General features: G+C 38.4%; 1 protein-coding gene across 9 annotated transcripts in view; it reads left to right on the top strand.

The window, feature by feature from the left end:
* The first annotated feature begins 3,167 nt into the window (after nucleotides 1-3,167).
* LOC128866418 (uncharacterized) overlaps nucleotides 3,168-20,240 on the top strand; it is a 168,290-nt gene continuing 151,217 nt past the window's right edge. For 4 of the 9 annotated variants that reach the window (XM_054107131.1, XM_054107130.1, XM_054107128.1 and 1 more), the window contains exon 1: nucleotides 3,704-3,722. The gene's annotated coding sequence lies outside the window, so the exon portion shown is untranslated. Of the gene's footprint in view, nucleotides 3,723-20,240 lie in introns of all 9 variants that reach the window. The other 5 variants (XM_054107132.1, XM_054107129.1, XM_054107134.1 and 2 more) reach the window with 4 other exon arrangements.

A 20,240-nucleotide genomic window follows, 5' to 3' on the forward strand; every position in this document is an offset into this window, starting at 1 on the left:
CTGAGAGAATTCCGAATTAAGTCGTTAGTCCCGATTAACGCCACCGTCTGTGTATAATGTAACGCATAACGAATCGAAGACGGCTATTTTATGGAAATGCCCTTTTTAGAAGTTCCCTTATTATAATCATCAGCAACTAGTATTCGCAAGGTTTCGCCTAATTTGTTTGGTGCCATTGATTGCTTTACACAATTACTTTACAAAACGAGTTCTTGTTCAAATTTTCGCCCACAAATGATGCCCAGAAAATGTATCGGTAAAAATAAACAAAACACAGAGAAAGGAAAGGAACACAAGTATTTTTCCCGCGACATGCCAAACCAAAAAAAAGTTGCAATTGTTTTGTCATGTCAGTGTTGTTGCTTATTTTAAGTTTTCTTCGAATAAAACTGAAAAAAAAGGAAAATAGAATTAAACACGCATTTTAGAATGCGTTAATACATTTCAATTCACAAGAAATTTTTTTAAGGGAAATAATGTCTGACGAAATATTCCATTTGCAAATGTTTTGTACCATACATATATACATACATACAAACATACATATGTATGTGTTTATCTCCTTTATATCACGAGATAAAGTAGAGCTAGACAGAGCAAGGTTAAGCTAGCCTGGTTTGCAATAAGCCACGCATAGACCTTTTGGTCCCTAGCGATACCAGATGGAAACCGACCTCTATGAATACCGAAAGTAGACATCATGTAGGATGTCAGTGCGTTTGGCGAATCTAAGCAGAGCTGGAAGATCAGCTTTTGAGACGTCCTCCAGACCCTCAAACAATGGGGCTTCCTGGCATTTTAAACGCGTTTTTAACAATGCCGGGCAGACGCACAGAAGATGTTTTAAAGTTTCCTCAACATCCTCTCTGCATTTCCTGCATTTGTCCGTGTTAGCAATCCCTATCTTGTACGCATGTGCAGCCAATAGATTATGACCTGTTAGCATACCTATGATAGTTCTGCAGTCCTTCCGCGAGAGCGTAAGTACGAATTGAGTCAGCTTTTTGTCGTTAGTTCTACACATAACTTTTGCTGTTTTGCATGTGGTCAGATTCGTCCACCTAGCTTCCACTCGCCTTTTCATGCAGTTGTCCATTCCATTGTATAATGTATTTAGCGGTTTTGGTTGGTCGTTCTCTTGTTCAAATGGTAGTCCAACAGCACTTTTTTCTATCTCATCTACTATTTCGTTCCCCATAATGCCTTTGTGACCAGGTACCCAATAGATATGCAGCCTACTATTTGCGGCTAGCCTTTCTATGGCCTCCCTGCTCCGTCGAACATTTTTGGACTTAATACAATATGAGTTTATTGCTTTTATTATTGCTTGACTGTCCACGTATATATTAATTGTTGAGTTCTTTCCTGTTCTTGTGTAGGCTAGCTCCGTGGCTCTCCCCACAGCAAAAACTTCCGCTTGGAAAATACTGCTGTGGTCTGGTAGCTTGATAGGCTGTCTTATCCCTAGTTTTGAGCAGTAAATACCCGCTCTCACTCCGTCTAAAGTCTTAGCGCCGTCTGTGTAAATGTGAAAAGTTCTACGGCCATGCTTCATGCCTTTGTGCCATCCCTCCTCTTCAATTGTAGTACGAAACCTTCTCTCCCAATTAAAGTTTGGAGTTATGTACTCTGTGCAACCTGAGCTCCACTTTCCTTTTGAGCTGTGTCCGATGGTTCTACAGGTGAATACCCCAGCAGCCACTAACCTCCTCGCGGATTTCGCTGCCAGGTTTTCCGCCATAAGGACAATAGGTGGCATGCTGAGTATTATTTCCAGCGCCGCCGTTGGAGTGGTTCACATCGCTCCTGTTATGCACAGAGCAGCGACTCGTTGAATCCTTTCCAGTGGCATTAAGTATGTCAGTTTTCTTGTCGCAGTCCACCACACTAAGGCCCCATACAGCAATATCGGTCTAACTACTGAAAGAGACAGAGCAAACTATCATTATAATCTAAAATTATTTTATAATCCTCAATTGCTGAGGTACCAGTTCCATATGACTAATCCGCTGGAAAATGCCGCTAATCGAGCTCATATAAATAGATTATCACTTTGGGAATTTATTAATTAAAGATTCAAACTTAGTTCTACATGAAACCACATTTGAATTCCGAAAACATTTTAACCTTATTATTTGTTTCTCTGAATCGATGAACTTGTCCGCTGTTGATTGGATACAACAAATGTGCGCACATTCGCACGATTGGAATTGAGCGCACACAAACACACACAAGCATGCACAAATATGTTTGCACAACGCCATTTCTGAGTACTGTACATTATTGTCACCGTTTTTGTTTATTTTGGTATTTTCAGAAATCATTCATACACAGCCATGCATAAATCTATACATTCGTACTTACATATGTGCATATGTGTTACATATTTACATGCATGCATTGTATAAATCGCATGTGCCGTCGACGTTTCTTTCTCAATCACCATCCTCGTCGTCGTCAACACCAACGCCTCGGTCTGCCGGTTGGTCGCTTGGTCGCTCATACCCGCTAAGTCGTAGCTGCAGTCTTCCTCTTCTTCTTTTACTGACTGTTGCTATTACTGGCTTCTAAAGTAGTTGCACTGCACTGCGCTACGCTGCCCTGCCATGTTCTGCTCATCGTTCCACACAGCTTGTTGCTGTTAGTTGGTATTCCCATGCCTACACTTCTTCATCTTTTTGTACGTTTATACATACATACATACATATATGAAGATTGCTGTTGCTTTTGTTGCTGTTGTGATGGGTTGTTTGTACGCCTATCTGCATGACTGGTTGATTTGGTGTGAGTGTTAGTCGATATGTACGTACTCGTATATTCATTCGACTTGGGTTGGCTTGGTTTGACTGGCTTTGGTATACTGTTGTGTCAGTGCCGACAGCGGGCGACTTGGTGCTGTTGACTTGTGGGGAGCTGGGGCTGCGAGCTGGTGGTGGTGGTTTGGTTGTTGGAACACTTTTTGGCATCACTGTTGCTTGTTACTGCTTTTCTTGTTGCTGCTGCCATTTATTTTGTTGTTTTTATTGCTATTGCTATTGCTATTCCCGTTGCTGTTGGTGTTGGTGTTGCAATCGTTGTTGCTACGTTCTCCTGATTTGGCCTGGCCTGCTCTTCGTGGCCGTGTCACATTTAGTTTTGTTCGGTAATTCGGCGCGTAAGCAGCAAGAAAATTAGAATTTTCCGTATTACCGCATTTTGCAGCCAATAATCACCACTCGGAGAAGAAAAGCGTTCAAAGTAAAAACCATAAAAAAAACAACACTCCACTGAGAGTGCAATCGTTCGTCGTTTAAGAAATCGTGTGTGTGCGAATTTTGCGGTGTTGCATAGTGTTTTCAGTGTTGTTGTTTATTGCCGGTGGCTTTGGGTCCAAATCGTGGCAGTGACAAAGATATATATAAAAATATATGTGCAGACAGAGAGAGAGAGAGAGAGAGAAACTAGAAAAGTACTACAATAAAAATAATTATTAAACTTATAACAAAACAAGCATTTACCAAATCGTGCATTTTAGTATCCAGCGGTTACATTTGCGTCACAGGTGCTGAAACAATGAAAAACATATTTAACGGTTATCATAAGATACTCGTTTCTATGCAAACTGCCCCCAAAATAGTGTGCAAGTAATAATGAAATATCATAGCGTTTGAATTTGTCTTCGCACAAATTGTGGATTTAGTGACACTAACTCTGGGATTGCTTCAACTTCGCTGACACCCCTCGTAAGTAAAGGCACCATCGCGGTCGCTCAATGTGCGAGAGAGACACTTTTATTGAATGTGCTTACCTATGCTCTAATTTTGTTTGTTTTTATTGCGCTCAGTGGCCACTAAGGGAATACTTTCCCAAATGCTATGATTAACGCGTTTGAGGATTTGTTTAAATGTGTAAAGCTTCTTGGGAATGTATACCATAATTTTGGGTGGTCCAATTCTTCAATTTGAGCTGAGATAATTTAAGCACGAAAAAAAAATTTAATTTTTTTATTTTTTATTTGTTTTTAATTTAATCTGTTGTTGTAAGAGTATAAACAAGCCTTTATACATTTTTCTGGAATGATTGGAAGTGTAGATATGTATATCTATAATAAATCTGAGGCACTGCGCTAACGTACATAGACTCGATTGTCGTGGCTTACTTTTGTGAAATCTGGTTACTTTTACTTTGTTACACTTTTTTGTGTGACCAGCAATGGAAATGTTTTTGTAAACGATTTTTTAATCATCCCAGAGCCCATTAAAATTTGATCACAAAAGATAATCGGGCAGGTTCTTTAATACGTTTCCGAGTGAATTTCATTGCAGTTGCCAGAAAATTTCAATGAAACTCACTCGGATGTGAATTATTGAACCCGCCCGAATATGGGGTAAATTCAGCTTCATAAAAATCAAAGTTGACCGATGACTGCTATAATACCAACTACCAACTGTTTGGCTATTCTAAAATAAGAAAAAAAACCAGTCAACCTTTATACTGAAGTGAAAATTGTTCCATGACTATCATGGCTTCTGTGAAATCAGAATTAAATCAAAATATCCTGTATTTCATTGCCAGCTGACTTTTGCATGTGGATACACGATTTTTGTATTTTTTTTTTTTTTTTTTTGACAACTGTGAACTGTGGTCCATACCATAAAAAAATTTGAGCACTATTGGTTGATTTGTTTTTGAGATTCGCGTTTTTGATAAAGTGGTTTAATTCAACCCACGAACCTTTTTTATTTTAAATTTTGTGTGCATATTTCTAGGCGAATCCCCAAAAGGTGATCTCGCTGCAGTAGCTGATAAATGGCAGTCATCAGAGCTGGCATTTTGCATCACTTCCGTAAAGGTTTCTTTGGTCCTTTTGGGTAACCCCACAGAAAGTAGTTTGAAGTTGCCAATTCGGGTGATCCCTCGAGCCAACCAAAATCCTCCAGTCGCAAATTCAGGCAGCATAGAACAGAGTTTCCCAACATCTGCTTTGTGTGGGAACTGAGCTGTGGCATCGCTTTATTAGCACCGCAAATTCTTCAATTCCAACTCAGCCAGTTTCGGTATTAAAACTCCGCTCAATACACGCGTGAACGCGTTTCTAAATAACTATGGCCCAAACACATGTTCTGTGTAAATAGCACGCCAGATGGTCACTTTTGGTGGGTGGAGTAGTGTATCTGGGAGAAGATCACAATTGTCCTTTGCCCAAATGCGGATATTTGGTTTATTTACAACTCCTCCATTGGCCATCACCAATTACATATGTACGTACATAATTGACGCGTACACCCTTTTTGGGTGTTTGGCCGAGCTCCTTCTTGATGTTATTCCACAAATAGAGTGGCCTACAGTTTCAAGCCGACTCCGAGGGGCAGTTATTTTTTAGAAGGAGCTTTTTCATGCCAGAAACACACTCGGAAGTTTGCCATTGCCTACCCCTATTACAAAAAAAACTTTTTCTTCATAATCAATTACCTCGACAATTTTAGGTATTTCGTTATTCAGCTGACACAACCTCCACTGTACGCCACATAGCCTTGAGTTTGGCGATCGGCTGGCATCAGTTAATTTTTAACCCAAATAACGTCAAATCTTTGGTCAACGTTTTTTGAAGGAAGGGATGATGGCGAATTGCGCTGCACGTTTCCGTCTAGATAATAATGGCTCCTTTTGTATGCTATGCAATATAGCGAAGTTGTCCAAACAATCAGCTATGATCGTTCCTCAAAATCCTGCAAGTAATAAACGGGAAAAGATCGAGTGATTAACACGTTCACGCCGGCGCGTACCACCGGTGGCCCGCACAAGTCTGCTTCATGGGGCGGCGCGTACCACTGGTGGCCCGCACAAGATTGCGTCATCTGGCAGCGCGTACCACCAATGGTACTTTATTAGACGGTACCTATGAGATGAGATGACATAAACGACTACCCTTACAAACAAATTTCGTTTTATGACCTGCAATCGCTCCCGTCCGATAGAGCGAAAAGATGTAAACATTGCCGTCTGTGAGCGAAGACCATGAATAACAGCGCCGGCGTGAACGTGTTAAAAAGGGCGGCAAATCGACAAATTCAGCTTCCCGTTCACGCTTGCTTTGGCAGCGGTAGTAGCTGCATAAGAGAGTGAACGTAGACATAAATCGATTCTTTGTATTGCTTCGTAAAGAAAATATTAAGCGTTCTTTAATATAGGCGAGGTAGCCTGTAAGGTCGACGTAGAGAACTTTGAATTTTCGACGTAAATTACTATGAGTTGTGAACTAAGACCAAGTTGGTCTTGGCATGATCATAGAAAATCCATAGTTTAGTGAACAGAAATTTCAAATTCATGTCTTTACTTCAACAGCTGGTTAGACTGGTATACCTATTGAAAGTTATGCATAAAAAACTGGAAAACTATCCTTACATTAGCTACTCCTGATCTATTAAGAGCTTCTAAACTTGTCAATTCACGCATTCGCAATTATTAATTCGTACTAGGGTCCCATTTCGGTATAAAAACCAAGTCGTTAAATTAGGTATGATCGTTGATTTCTTATGATAGTAAGTTCTTGATCCTACGCAGGTTTGTGCATTTTCTCCATTTAACGCCTATTCCAAATTTTTTTTATATCGAAGAAGAAAAAATCAGTGATCTACTTGAAACTTGCTCTTTATTACCCCGAAATTCAATTATCTATTGTATAAAAATACTTACCCAAAAATTTTCTAAAAATTCTGAGTAAAAATTTGAAATTTTGATGAAAATTTGCCGAATTTTAAAAAATTGTATGCAATATTTCAAACTTTGTTTTATATGGTTCTTGCTGTAGTATGAACTATGGTTGAATAACAAAAATAAAAAAATAAAATAAAAAAATATATTAAAATAAAAAAATAAAATAAAAAAACAATTTAAATTACAAATAAATAAATAAAAAGTCAGAACTTATCAATATGAGTTGTACACATTATTTTGATGCTGATGGTAAATGTTTAACATTTTACTGTAATCCTCCCCCCTTCTCCTTCCGTTCAATAGATGCATCCACCCTACTTCCTGTGCAATGGTATCACAAAGGACGAATTTGGTTTCTTCGCCCATGCGTGCCCACTTTTGGGCAACTATTTAAGCCTAAACTAACTGTAATCCCCAAATTCCGAGATCGGGGCTGTGATTAAATTTTTAACATTTTACTGTAATAGCTAGACTTATTTACAACAAAAAAAAAGTTCATTATTCCAAATGTGTAAATTTGAACCCACCTTCAATAGTAATTACAGACTTTGTATTAATGAACGTTGGGCCTCACACAAGCACACTCGGTGCGCACTGGTTTTGGTGCACACCTGTATACAGTGGCTCACAGCTTATTTCATGTAGGAGAACTACTAAAATTTCGAGTGCTGTATTTTGAAAGCTAAAACTTTTTCTGAAAAAAATTTAAATATCAAATAGTTTATACGCAATTGCAGCATAAAAAAGGTACTTCATATATTTATTTAAGCTTTAAATAAGAAATGTAGAAAAAAAAACCACAGAACAGTTCAAAATTTTATGTCACAGCTTATTTCACGCAGTATACATTTTTTCTTAAATTTAAGTTAAACTAATAATTTAATAATGATTCAGTACTTTGTGTGGTACCCTTTGGCTTTATTAACAGCTTTTAGCCTTTCTGGCATTGACTCCAATAGCGTTATTTCGTTACTTCCGGTCCGACTTTTTTCCACTCCCCCAAGATTACGGTTTTTATCTGATCTTTATTGCTTATGTGATGTGTGCGGATTTTTGTTTCCAGTAATGACCATAAATTCTCGATGACGTTCAAGTCAGGTGATTGAGCCGGTGGTTGCATTAAATGTGGACAGTTCCATATGAGCCATGTCTGCACGATTGCCGCCTTATGTTTAGGGTCATTGTCCTAGTAGAAACGGAAATCTTGAGGTATTGCAAGTTTCGCAGCACTTTGGAATAGATTATCTTTGGGAATATTGAGGTACATTGTTTTGTCCATAATACCATCGACAAACACTAAATTTCCTACTCCGGCTGCTGGCATACATGCCCATGCCATTACACTGCCGCCACCATGTTTCACAGTCGGTTTTGTTGCTTTTGTGGTGCTCTGTATTAGGTTTCCGCCAGAAATAAGGCATTCTATCTGAGCCGAATAGGTTGAATTTGGGCTCGTCAGAAAATATTACCGTTTTCCAGAAATCAAAATCTTTAATTTCGAGCTCTCTGTCGAAGGCAACTCGGCTCAATTGATTTTTTTTTTAATTATGAATGGCTTCTTTCGTGCTACTCGACCATTAAAGTCCCTTTCACCTAGTACCCTTTGCACTGTTTCGATGACATCATTTGCCCACTTCCTGTTGAATTTCGTTTAGCAGTTTTGGAGCCGATAGCATAGGGTTTTCTTTTATTTTTCGAACAATTAAACGCTCATCATGTTCGTCAAAAATTTTATTTGGGGCACATCACTGTGCACTAGTTACATAAACTAGAAATTCAAAATACCGTTAACCTATGGACTAGCCGCCGCCACAACATAAAGAAATGCTTGCATAAAATAAGCTGTGAGTGGAACTATATTTCCACGAATTCTGCTCTTCTCATTATGCCAACAAATCATTTAACTAAATATTTACATAACATTTTTTTTTAAATTGCGACAATTTTTCATTCTGCAATAATTTAATTCATAAACTGAAACTGCATGAAATAAGCTGTGAGCCACTGCACATACGCACTCTCTGTCTGAATAAATATTATATTGAAATTCATTCTACTGCTACTTTTGAAGCATTCTCTAACTAAGCCGACCGAACTATGTACTGCAGAATGTGGTGGATGCTATACCTGGTGGAATTAAGGCTTTTCTGATGGTGCACCGAAAGATGTTGTTGCTTTAGTGTTTGAAACAGTTATGTTCGTTAGTTAGCGAGCAAGTGAACATAAGTAATAGTACTGTATAAATATATGTAGATGTGTGCGTAGGTGTGAATTTCGGCACTCTTCCAGTTGCTTCAAGGCAAGTTCAAAGAGTTTAAAATCGGCAAATTTGTTTGATTAACAATCGAAACGGTACGCCAGGGATGGTGAGAGGGGCATAACAATGTTTCATACAAGTTTTAGTAAGCATGGCTGTACGTGTGTATGTATGTATGTAGTACGATAGTACGAATAGCCTTAGCAGCCTCAGCAGCCCCAAATAGGCCAGAATTCGAGAAGAAAAAGTCTACAGCTGAATAGTTGCGTGAGTGTTGTGATTGATCGGTATTCGGTATCAAAAGCAACAACAAACCACTCAAGTGGTACGCCAACAAACACATTCTCAAATTCCCAGCAGCGTTCAATCTCAGCCAGCTCTTGTCCGCAAACAAGTGGCTGGGTGGTGGGACGGTTGGTTGGTTGGTTGGTTGGATGGCTGGTTGGTAGGATTGTTTGCTTTCCATTTACTTAACTGCTTTTGCTTTTGCTGTTTTGTTTTCTGTTTTTGTGCTCCATGGGCTTGTTTGTGTCCGTATTTTTGCTGTTGCTTTTTTGATTAATGCAGTAGTTGCGATTATTGTTTTTTTTTTCTTTTCTTTTTTTATTGCTGCGCACTCGCTATTGTTGCCTACGCTTCATGCCTTTGTTGTTGCCTTTTAAAAGTTCTCTACTTGTGGCGAATAACGAAGGATTAAGGTGCCAGTTTGCAAAAGTTTGCATTGAGCTCCGAGGACAACAAACACATACATACAAACATACTCGTACACGTAAAAACGAGTGCATACACACATACACTTGCACCTGGGCATTTACTGAGAATGCAGTACTTTATTATAAAAACTGGCTGCGTGCAATTCCTCCCTTTCTTACAATTCCAAAATTCCGCGACTGCTGTTGCTGCTGCTGCCGTTGCCGCCACCGTCACCGCCATTATTTAGTTTCCTGTGTGACGACGACTTCGCTTGGCATTTGTTGCAATTTTATTCTTATTATTTTTCCCCATTATAATTATGCCTGTGTTATTGTTGTTCTTATTACTGCTGTACTTTTGGCGCAGAATTTTTCCATGACAAGTAGCGAAGCAACTCTTGACAACCAGCTAGCAAGCGAGCGCTTTCGACCAGCAACTTTTTGCTTGCAGCAGTTTGCATTTTCATTTGTATTATTATTTTTGTACAGTTTGCAAGTTTGCGTTGGTAGAGTATGAGCATGTGCGTGTAGCTGTAGATATCTATCATATGTATGTATCTTATAGATACATTTTTGCAACGAAGAAAACAAACTGCCCTTAACGGCGACACGTAAAGATAAGCGTTGCTTTTCGCTTATTTTTTCGATGAGTTTTACTTTATTTGCGAAATTCGGCGATTGGGCGAAAAATTTATATTGCGTACACACAAACACGAAAACTCTTGTATATGAGCTTACATTTCTATAATGAAAATGGAAAATATGAAAAATGCGCTAACACGCCCGCCGAAGCCAGCGACAAAGGAGCCGTCACAGCTATAAAGAACAAAAAAAAAATTAACAGAAATTGTGCTATATATGTATGTATGTATGTATGTACTTGTACAAAGCAAATAAAAACAAACTATTAAAATTCAGCTACGTCTGCAATTCATCTTCTTGCCACACAATCGACAGAGGTTATGAACCCCGCAGGGAAAACCGCTTGTGAAACGAAACTCGATTTCATTAATTCGGATCTTTTTCGATAGCCTAATAGTTTTGCTACTAATAGATATAATTTCTCTAATTCAAAAGTGGTGAAAAACTGATGATGATTAAACTAGTTGTCATCTGTCCTATTTAGTACTAGTTCCGAACTATGCAGGTATGCTGGAGAGGGCGATATACACTTCCAAGGCCAATATATGCACATTCGCGCTGATGTTTGGTTACTTTTTTTAATGTGGACGGTGCTATGCATTTTCTTCCGTAGAACGATTGCTCAAAATGTTTTTATATTGAAGAAAAGTCAACAAAAAAATTATCACAAATTAATCCGAATTTTTGGTCACTTTAAACTTGCAGCATATTATATTAGAATTGGGAGATTTGACGGATATTTTCTTTACCGAGAAGAATGAAAAAGGGTCTGGAGCCGGATGGTATTAAACAATGGTAATGTAACTGTTTTCCAAACAGAAATTTTTGCTACCCTGAAAGTAACCGAATTGATAATCGAGAGAAGATGGAGCTAGAAACAGATTGGAGTTTTTAGTGCAGCCAGGCTGCACTGAAGGTCCTGGAGAACGCTAAGTAAACCTCAAAGATTATTCAAGAATGTAAGAAGAAGCTTAATTCTGTCGCAATACAGAACAGGCTTGTAATTATATGGGTTCCAGGACACTCCGGTGTTCAAGGAAACGAAATTGCCGATGAATTGGCCAACCGTGGATCAGCGGTTACCCACAAGGGCCAGAGCCAATAATTGGAATAAGTTCCGCAGGAATCATGAATTGGATCAGCGTTTATGTATTCAATCTACATAAATAGCGATGGTCCGGTCTACAACGCTGCAGAACTGCAAAGTGTTTTGAGACAAGTCCGAAGAAAAAACTGTCAAATTTTCTACTAAAACTTCGAAGGGAAGACATTCGGTTGATGGTCGGTATTATTAAAGGACACAACCCATGGGGTCAGCACATGACCACCATTGGAATCATTGAGGACGCGATATGCCTGTCTTGCTTGGAGGAGACGGATAGCACTGAGCACTTTCTTTGTGAGTGTCCTGTCTTTGCTAGAGCACGGCTACGAGTTTTGGGTTCCGATGTATTGAGAATGAGTAATATTCGTTCTCTAAAACTGGAGGCTATTTACAGATTTGCCAAAACATCTGGAAAATTCTCCCTGGACGAACTACCTTTGTATCTGCCTGTATTCTTTCCTATCTCTTTCTCTGATACTTTTCTCCTTTCCTCCTTGACTATCTACCCTCTTTCTAGAGCTCTAAACACAATGGGTGCTCCTTGGCTCGACCTATTCAAATTTCAATTTCAATAATAGAACTGCATGGGCTATAAAACAGCGTAACCCGGATTTTTTTCAAAAATTCTAACTAAAAAGTTAGAAATTTGATCAAAATCTGCTGAATTTTTTAAAACTTTGTGTGATATGGCTTTTGTTGTAATATAATTTAGGTTAAAAAAAATATAGATATATAATATAATAAATAAAGAGTAAATAATGAAAACTTTTTTTATACTACCTCTAAATTGGTTCTATGGCCAAAAAAATCAGTAATCTAGTTTTAATTGTTTCTATGTTTTTTGTTTTTACCATTATTCTAATGGGAAAAATCTACTTTTCCGTATAGTTCGTATAAAATATTTACTGGTCGATAATATTTAATCTGCTCTTTAAATTTCCCTTCCCAAGTGTATATATAAATATATAGTTGGCGCTTACACCCTTTTGGGGTGTTTGACCGAGCTCCAGCTCTTATTTGTGGTGTGCGTCTTGATGCTGTTCCAACTGGTTTTTGATGAGGAGTTTTTTATGGCAGAAATACACTTGGAGGTCTGCCATTACCCGCCGAGGTTCGATCGCTATTAGAAAAAAGGTTTTCTATGAGTGTCCCTGTTTTGGCCATAGAAAAAATTGGCCACCTCCTCCAATTTGTGGGGTGCGCATAGATTTTGTCCTACAAATGGATGAACCTACTGTTTATGTCCGCTCTGAAGACAATACTGAAATTATGAGAAGCTCTTTCATGTCATTTCCACCATGGGTTTCGAAACCGGACTCACCGAATGGTTGTCACATATAAATAACTCGTCTACGGCAGCCACCTAGAGCATAGCAGTGTAAAATTCACTATCTACTTAGTTACATATACAAGTATATATAGAAAAGGAAAAAACGGTGAATTAGTCATGACTGTATTTCATCATTTCGGTACTACTTAGTTTTCCTAGAAGGTAAGCACGTGCTGCTATGTAAACATTTTACTTGTACACTCGCTTTTGTTTGGGCGTATCTCAATATTATTTGTACATATGTACATATGTGTGACCGTATGTGTGTGAAATTAAAATTTACTCATCTATTTTGAGTTTATCTTTTTCGATACGAAATCAATATTTTCTTGCGAAATTTATTTCAACGGGATATGTCGAAAAAATAGTTTACAAAGAAAAAAAAAATGTATAGTGAAATTTACAGTGACGTGCGATAAAATTATAATTAAGTGAAAAATAGTAATACAATTAATACTTAACAATATTTTAGAGAAAAGCACTAGCTACAGAGGCTTTCAGCTTTAAAATTAATGTAAAAATGATTGTTATTTGCACACAAGCGTGTTGAATGACTAGTAAGCAAGTGCCACATGAAATGAGAATAAATTTATTTATCTACGACCAAAGCAATTTTTTTGTACGATTACCGCTACAGTCGAAATTTTCCCTAAGCAGACCATTTGATTTGTATAACTTGGGAATGCTGCTCGTAGGATTCGTCGAGAGAGGGTTTTACTGCTCACTTGCTTACTTAGTCCGAACTAGAAATTTTTGTAAGCTGATTCAATTTGGGACTTCATTTTCATTCGATTTGCACAGGGTTTTTTCTATTTTGAAGCTTATGTCTTCTGAAAGTTCTTTTCATAATAATTTGCATAAATTTACATTTCAAACAGCAACAAATCAAAACTTCTCAGCCGATTGGAGTTCTTTTTTGATGTGATAACGTCTTATAATTCAATTTAGCCGGCTACATGCACGAAAAAATGTGTCGTTATCTTGCTCAATCGTCGTTATCGTGCTCATTCGTCGTTATCTTGCTCAAACGTCGTTACCTTGCTTGAACTGCAAGCGAAAGCGCGGAACGAACGACACAGAGCACAATCGGCCCCCGCGTTCGGTAACGTTCCACATCTGGCTCTCTCCTACTTGAGTGAGCATATATTATATATGTATGTATATGCGCATATGTATATAAATTCACATATTTGTATTTGAAGAAGGCATACATACATATGATCTTCCTGTGTGCATGGTAATGAACCATTTCCCTGTTGAGAATAGGAAGATGATAGGAAAAGTAGGAAATGAAAGGGGGTGTTTCGAGTGAAATGTGTCTTGAAAAAGGCAAACGATGATGTTGCCTCTTAGTGTTGTTGACTTATTAACGTCTGATGCACAATCGAAATTGAAGATATCTTTCATGAATTTGATAAATGTTTCGTCATTTTTCACGTTTGTGTAAATGTACGATAACTTGACCTATTCCATTGCAATTCCATTTACCCCCTCCTCTATATCCATACAAAATATCTATCAAACAAATAAAATTAAAATTTTGTTTTGAAAATTGCAACCATTCCATCAATATTTTCTTACGATGTTGTCACGTTAAACTATCGTCAGTAAACCGACTTTACAGACAACCTCTTTTTGCTTTAAAACTTTGAAAAGTTTACTATCACCACACACTAATAAAAAAATTCTTGATTATTTTCAATACTATTAAGTTTTTGAAAACAAAGAGAAAATGTTTCCTCAAAAAAGTGCTATTAGCGTGCACAATCGCTGTAAGGTAAATTGCTTAGTGGAGCAGTTTTTGAAACCTAAAAAGGCCGTTACCGAATGGGTTTGCTGCATGACTACCATTCGGGGTACGTAGGTTTGAATCTCGGCAAAACACCAAAATGAAGAAAGATTTTTTTCTAATAGCGGTCGCCCTTCGGCAGGCAATGGCAAACCTGCGAGTGTATTCTGTCAAAAAAGTACCGTGAATTGTTCAATAAAGCGCAAAATAATTGTTTAATCAACAAAATTTATTTCGTCACCATCAAAATAGGCTCTATCCGAAGCAATGCACATATGCCAACGATTAGTCCAGTCAGCAAAGCACTTTTTTAACGCGTTTGCCGAGATCTTCTTCAGCTCCTTCAGCGAATTCTTCTTAATGGCCTCTATCGACTCAAAGCGGCGTCCAACTTAAGTTTTGGGAAAAGGAAAAAGTAACAGTCGATGATATTTGTCGAGTTTTTTGTATCAAAAAAGTGTTCACAATATGAGTCTTGTGAGACGGTGCGTTATCATAGTGCAAGATCTATGAGTTTTCTTTGCACAAATTGGGCCGTTTCCTACGCACATTCTCGCTCAAACGTTGCATAACTTCCAAATAATATTCTTTATTTACCGTAGAACCATTTGGAATGAGTTCCGAGTGCACAACACCATGATAATCAAAAATCAAAGAAAACGAGTAGCATGACTTCAACTTTTGACCGACTTTGACGTTGTTTTTTGTGTTTCGGCTCATGTGGATATCCTCATTGAGTCACCTGTTGACTGGTTTGCATGTCAAACTCATCTACTCACGTCTCACCACCTGTTATGATGCGCTGGATAAACATTGGGCCCGATTTCACTTGCTCAATCATGTCTTCAGCCACCTTCTTCCGATGAATTTTTTTCAAGAAATTCGACTCTATTGGAACGAGGCGAGCAGCCACGCGCCTCATACCCAATTGATGGTGTTGCGAATTGAGCTACCTTCCTCAAACTTAAATGATGGTTTTCCAGCACCATTTTCTTGACTTTGTTGACGTTTTCTTCCGTTGAATACGTTGATGGGCAATCAGATCTCGACCCTCTGCAAAAGCTTTATACCACTAGTAGACCCGTGTTTTTGATAAGACACACTAGCCATAGGCTTTCATTTTCAACGATTCGACACTCGAAATCCCGTTCAAAACACAAAATTTAAGACAAATTCTTTGTTCGAAATTTTTATCCATAGTGAAAATCGCAGAGCACACCTGCGGTTGACTGATATAATTAAATGCCAAAAACAAGCTAATTGACAGATCTCTCTCAAATTCTGCAATACTATTGAGTACAGTTGCACCCACATTCCAGGAAGAAAAATTTAGACATACATTCCCGAAATTTTTTTGACAAAAAACGCTTCTAATAAAAAAATATCTGCCATTCAGAGTAGGCTTAAATCTTTAGGTTCCTCCATTTGTGCAACAACATCAAGACGCACATCACAAATATGAGGAGAAACTCGGTCAAACACCCAAGAGGGTATACCTAGAAGAAAAATTATGTGATTTTCACGAAATTTGGCACTTTAAGGCTTTTGAGTTCGCTGATTGCGAATTTGGTGTCGGTTTTGGGGTTTTACTCAAAGTAACGATTCAAACATAATACACTTTGATCAAAAAGTTCCCGGAATAAATTCAGACAATTCGATATACAAATTTATACCGCCAAAGCGATATTGTCGCCTTCAAAGTACCCCCCATCAACTGCAACATTCCAAATCTTTGAAACTCTATTTTCGATATAGCCATCAGAGCTTTCCTCGATTTTCACTTCCTTTCGTCTGCCAAAACGCCGATGTGGTTCGCCGTACTGGTTTTTGCGCTCACTCAAATAGAAAGAAATCCCAGTAAGCCATATCAGGTAAACTCGATGGCTGTTAGATGCTATTCGTTTAGTTTTTGCTCAAAAATTCACGGATAATGATGGCACTGTACGACGTGTGTTATCATTGTGCAAAATCCACTAGTTGTTTTCCCACCAGTCCTTCCTTTGCGGCGAATTGCTTCACGTAAACGTCTCATAATGCCCGAGGTAATCCGTAAAAACTGTGAGCTTTCTTTTTTGGCTGAAACCGACGTGATTTTGGTTTATTCGTAGCTCTTCTCTCACTCGACTGATGTCTCGATTAAGTCTCGTAATCATAAACCCACGTCTCGTCTCTAGTAATGATGCGTTTGATGAATGTTGGATCAACACGTTCCCTATTTTACACGAAATGGCGCAAACTTAAGTCTTGGACCTATGAACCAAATATACTTTTTCGGAAAGGGGATAAAAAATAAAAATACACGTGTATCGGCGATTTTCATGTACACGTCACATTTTTTTTTTGTATTTTATAACTTTAAACGAGCAATTCTTGTATGCATATCCGTATAGCCACACGATCTCAGGATTAGCTTAACGGATTTGAATGAAATTGGGCACACAGATAGTATATCACATTTCTAGACTTTTCACCTAGGTGTTGCTACTGACAATGTTTCACAGGGTTGCCACCTGTTCGAAATTTAAAAAAAATTGCATGAGATATGCCGATAAGGGTATCAGAAGAAAGGTATTTCACTCCGCTATACGTTCTTCTGGTGAGTACAGAACCGCTGGAATAACCGATTCTACATGAGCGTAGCGAATTTTTGTTGCGGCGAAGTATTGGTACCCTTTAGTTTGAGTAAAATTACGCAAAAGTAGCACAGTTCACTGGTAGCCAAATTGTTGGTACAGAGTACTTTATTGTTGACCTTCCATCAGTAAACTTGCATAAATTTCTATAGCAATAGTCGCACACGACTTCCGGAGTATACCTCAAGTAAGGAACATAAGCAGTCTTGAACATTTTCTGAAACGAATTAACCACTGTTTTCGTAATATTTTTAAAATTTTTACTTGGTGCGAAAAAGCCACAAACGTAACAAAAGTTATTTCGAGTCGGGCAGTGCATTTTTCGTAAGATGAAATATACAGAAAGACGTTTTCGCGCAACAGAACTTAAAACAATTGTCAAATTATACGTCTTCTTGTAGCGCAACTGTCAGATGATCGGAACTTCCGGAACTGTAACAAACACACAAACGGCACAGAGTATGTTGTATGAAACAATAAATTAAAGGTTAATAAGTTGTTTAAAAATTTGGAGTCCCTTCAAGTTATGCCGAAAATTTAGAACAAATTTTTTTTTTTTAGAAAAAAAAAATTCAAGAAAATCTGAGAATCGATAAATTTTTTTTTTATTTTATATAATAAAAACATTTCCACGAGTGTGCCTGCAGAAATTCAGCGCGATTGGATCACGGAAAAAGGGTTAAAAATTTATCCAAAGTTTTTCACACAGGCGGACTACGAGCTCTATATTTTATACATAAAAAAAAAATTCTGACGTGTACATGAAAATCGGCGATACACGTGTATTTTTATTTTTTATCCCCTTTCCGAAAAAGTATATTTGGTTCATAGGACAGAAAAACAGTTCGTTTTTGTAACGCAGTGTAAGCAATGTTCAAGTTCTCTACGAACTCTCTGATGGTTAATTCGCGGTTGTTGATCAATTTTTTTTTAATTTTGTTGATGTTTTTATCAGTTTTCGATGTGAAGGGCCTGCCACTACATTGGCAAGATTCGGATTTTATTGCAGATCGATTTTTTCTCCTTCTGGAGAGACCTACACGATTAAACGAGAGGCAACCATTATTAGCAACATTTTTTTTACAATTTCATCTTTCATGTCAACAGTAAGCCTTGAATCCGAAACCTGTCTAACGGTAAGCACCCACCAACCTATTAGATTTCGGTAGCCACCCATGTAATTATATGTTTATAGCACTAAAAAGTGGTCTACCTATTGAATCTTGTGCCAGCTCTGACCCTATTATCTTCTAAATGCAAGCTTACCACTTGTCTGAATTTTTATGTGTAGTATAGTACATATTTATGTCACCTCTTTTTCGACCACCTGTAATTTGACATACTCGTATATTGTTCGCGTCGTCCGTTAGCTTATTTCTACATCCATAAATGGCAACAATTGCGTGTACACACGATTCTTATTGCCGTTGTTGCTTTTACTTAAGCTGCGTACTCTAGCCGGTCATTCACACCTGCAAATGTGGGCTTACATATACAAATATGAATGTGTACTTTGAGCGCTTCAATCTACACCTAAAGTTCTCACAAATACAACATAGCGAGTTTCTTGTGTGAAACACATAGGTACGTAAACCATATGCATGAAAGCAAGGTTTCTTCTCATTTGTTGGCATATTTGAAGGCGTTTATGAATTGTGCTTCATAGCTTCAAATGCGCAACTTATTTGTAGCTCAGCTGCTGAAGTGGACTTTGAATTTAACCGAAAGGCTCTAAAATATTGTCCTAAAGAGTTTGGTTTCGATTATTGTTTGTATGGAAACTGCAGAATTGTTTTAAAAATGTACTCTATTGTAAGATATTTTCTAGAACTAGTGGTGGCGAAACATATTCGAGTGGGGGTATTGCCGAGAAGCCCACTTAGTAGAAATCAACACACTTAACAGAGTGGAAAATCATGTGAATCAGCCTTACACGATCTGGTTAGCAAGATTGAAGCCGGTCTGGAAGCTGACGTATACACAATGGGCGTGTTCGTGGACATTGAGGGGCTTTTGATAATGCCACTTTCTGCTCAATATGTTCTTTTGCCGAACGACACGGAGTTAATCAAACCATTGTAAAATGGATATATTCCAAGCTCTCTGAGAGGCTGTTAACCGCTGGTGAGCACAGTGACGAACTAATCATGTGGTGCTTAGTCGTAGACTCTTTACTATTTGCTGACGATGTCTGTGCGCTACCATCGGATAAATCCCTAAGGAGGCAGAGTGCAGAGATTCTGCACAAAATCGATAACTGGTGCATGAGACAAAGTCTTTCCGTTAGTCCGAACAAAACCACCATAGTCTTGTTTACGAGAAAACGGAAATTGGATGGACTCAGGCTTCCAACACTGAAAGATGTGACACTTGGTCTTTTGGACGAAGTTAAATATCTAGGAGTAATTTTGGACGAGAAGCTGACTTGGGAGACACACGTTTCACTGCCTTTGGTGAAACCTGTGTCTGAAACCTGCTGTGGTCCTATGGATATGCACTTATCAAACCATGTTGGAAATGGCAACTGTTTTCCAAGCGGAAATTTTTGCCATTCTAAAAATACCTGAATGGATAATAGAGAGGAGATGGAGCGGGCAACAGATTGGAGTTTTCAGTGACAGTCAGGCTTCGCTAAAGGCCCTTCGAGAATGTAAGAAGAAGCTTAATTCCATCGCAAGACAGAACAGGCTTGTACTTATATGGGTTCCAGGACACTCCGGTGTACAAGGAAACGAAATTGCCGATGAATTGGCCAACCGTGGATCAGGGGTTCCCCCACAAGGGCTAGAGCCAATTATCAGAATCAGTTTCGCAGGAATTATGAATTGGATCAGCGATTATGTATGCAATTTACATAAAGAGTGATGGTCCGGTCTAGAACGCTGCAGAACTGCAAAGTGTTTTGTGATAAGTCCGAACAGAAAACTGTCAAACTTTCTACTAAAACTTGGAAGGAAAGACGTTCGGTTGATGGTCGGTATTATTAAAGGACACACGTGGGGTCAGCATATGACCACAATTGGTATCATTCAGGACCCAATGTGCCTGTCTTGCTTGGAGGAGACGGATGGCACTGAGCACTTTCTCTGTGAGTGC

The sequence above is a fragment of the Anastrepha ludens genome, chromosome 6 (genome assembly GCF_028408465.1).
Source record: "Anastrepha ludens isolate Willacy chromosome 6, idAnaLude1.1, whole genome shotgun sequence".
Taxonomy (NCBI): Eukaryota; Metazoa; Arthropoda; class Insecta; order Diptera; family Tephritidae; genus Anastrepha; species Anastrepha ludens.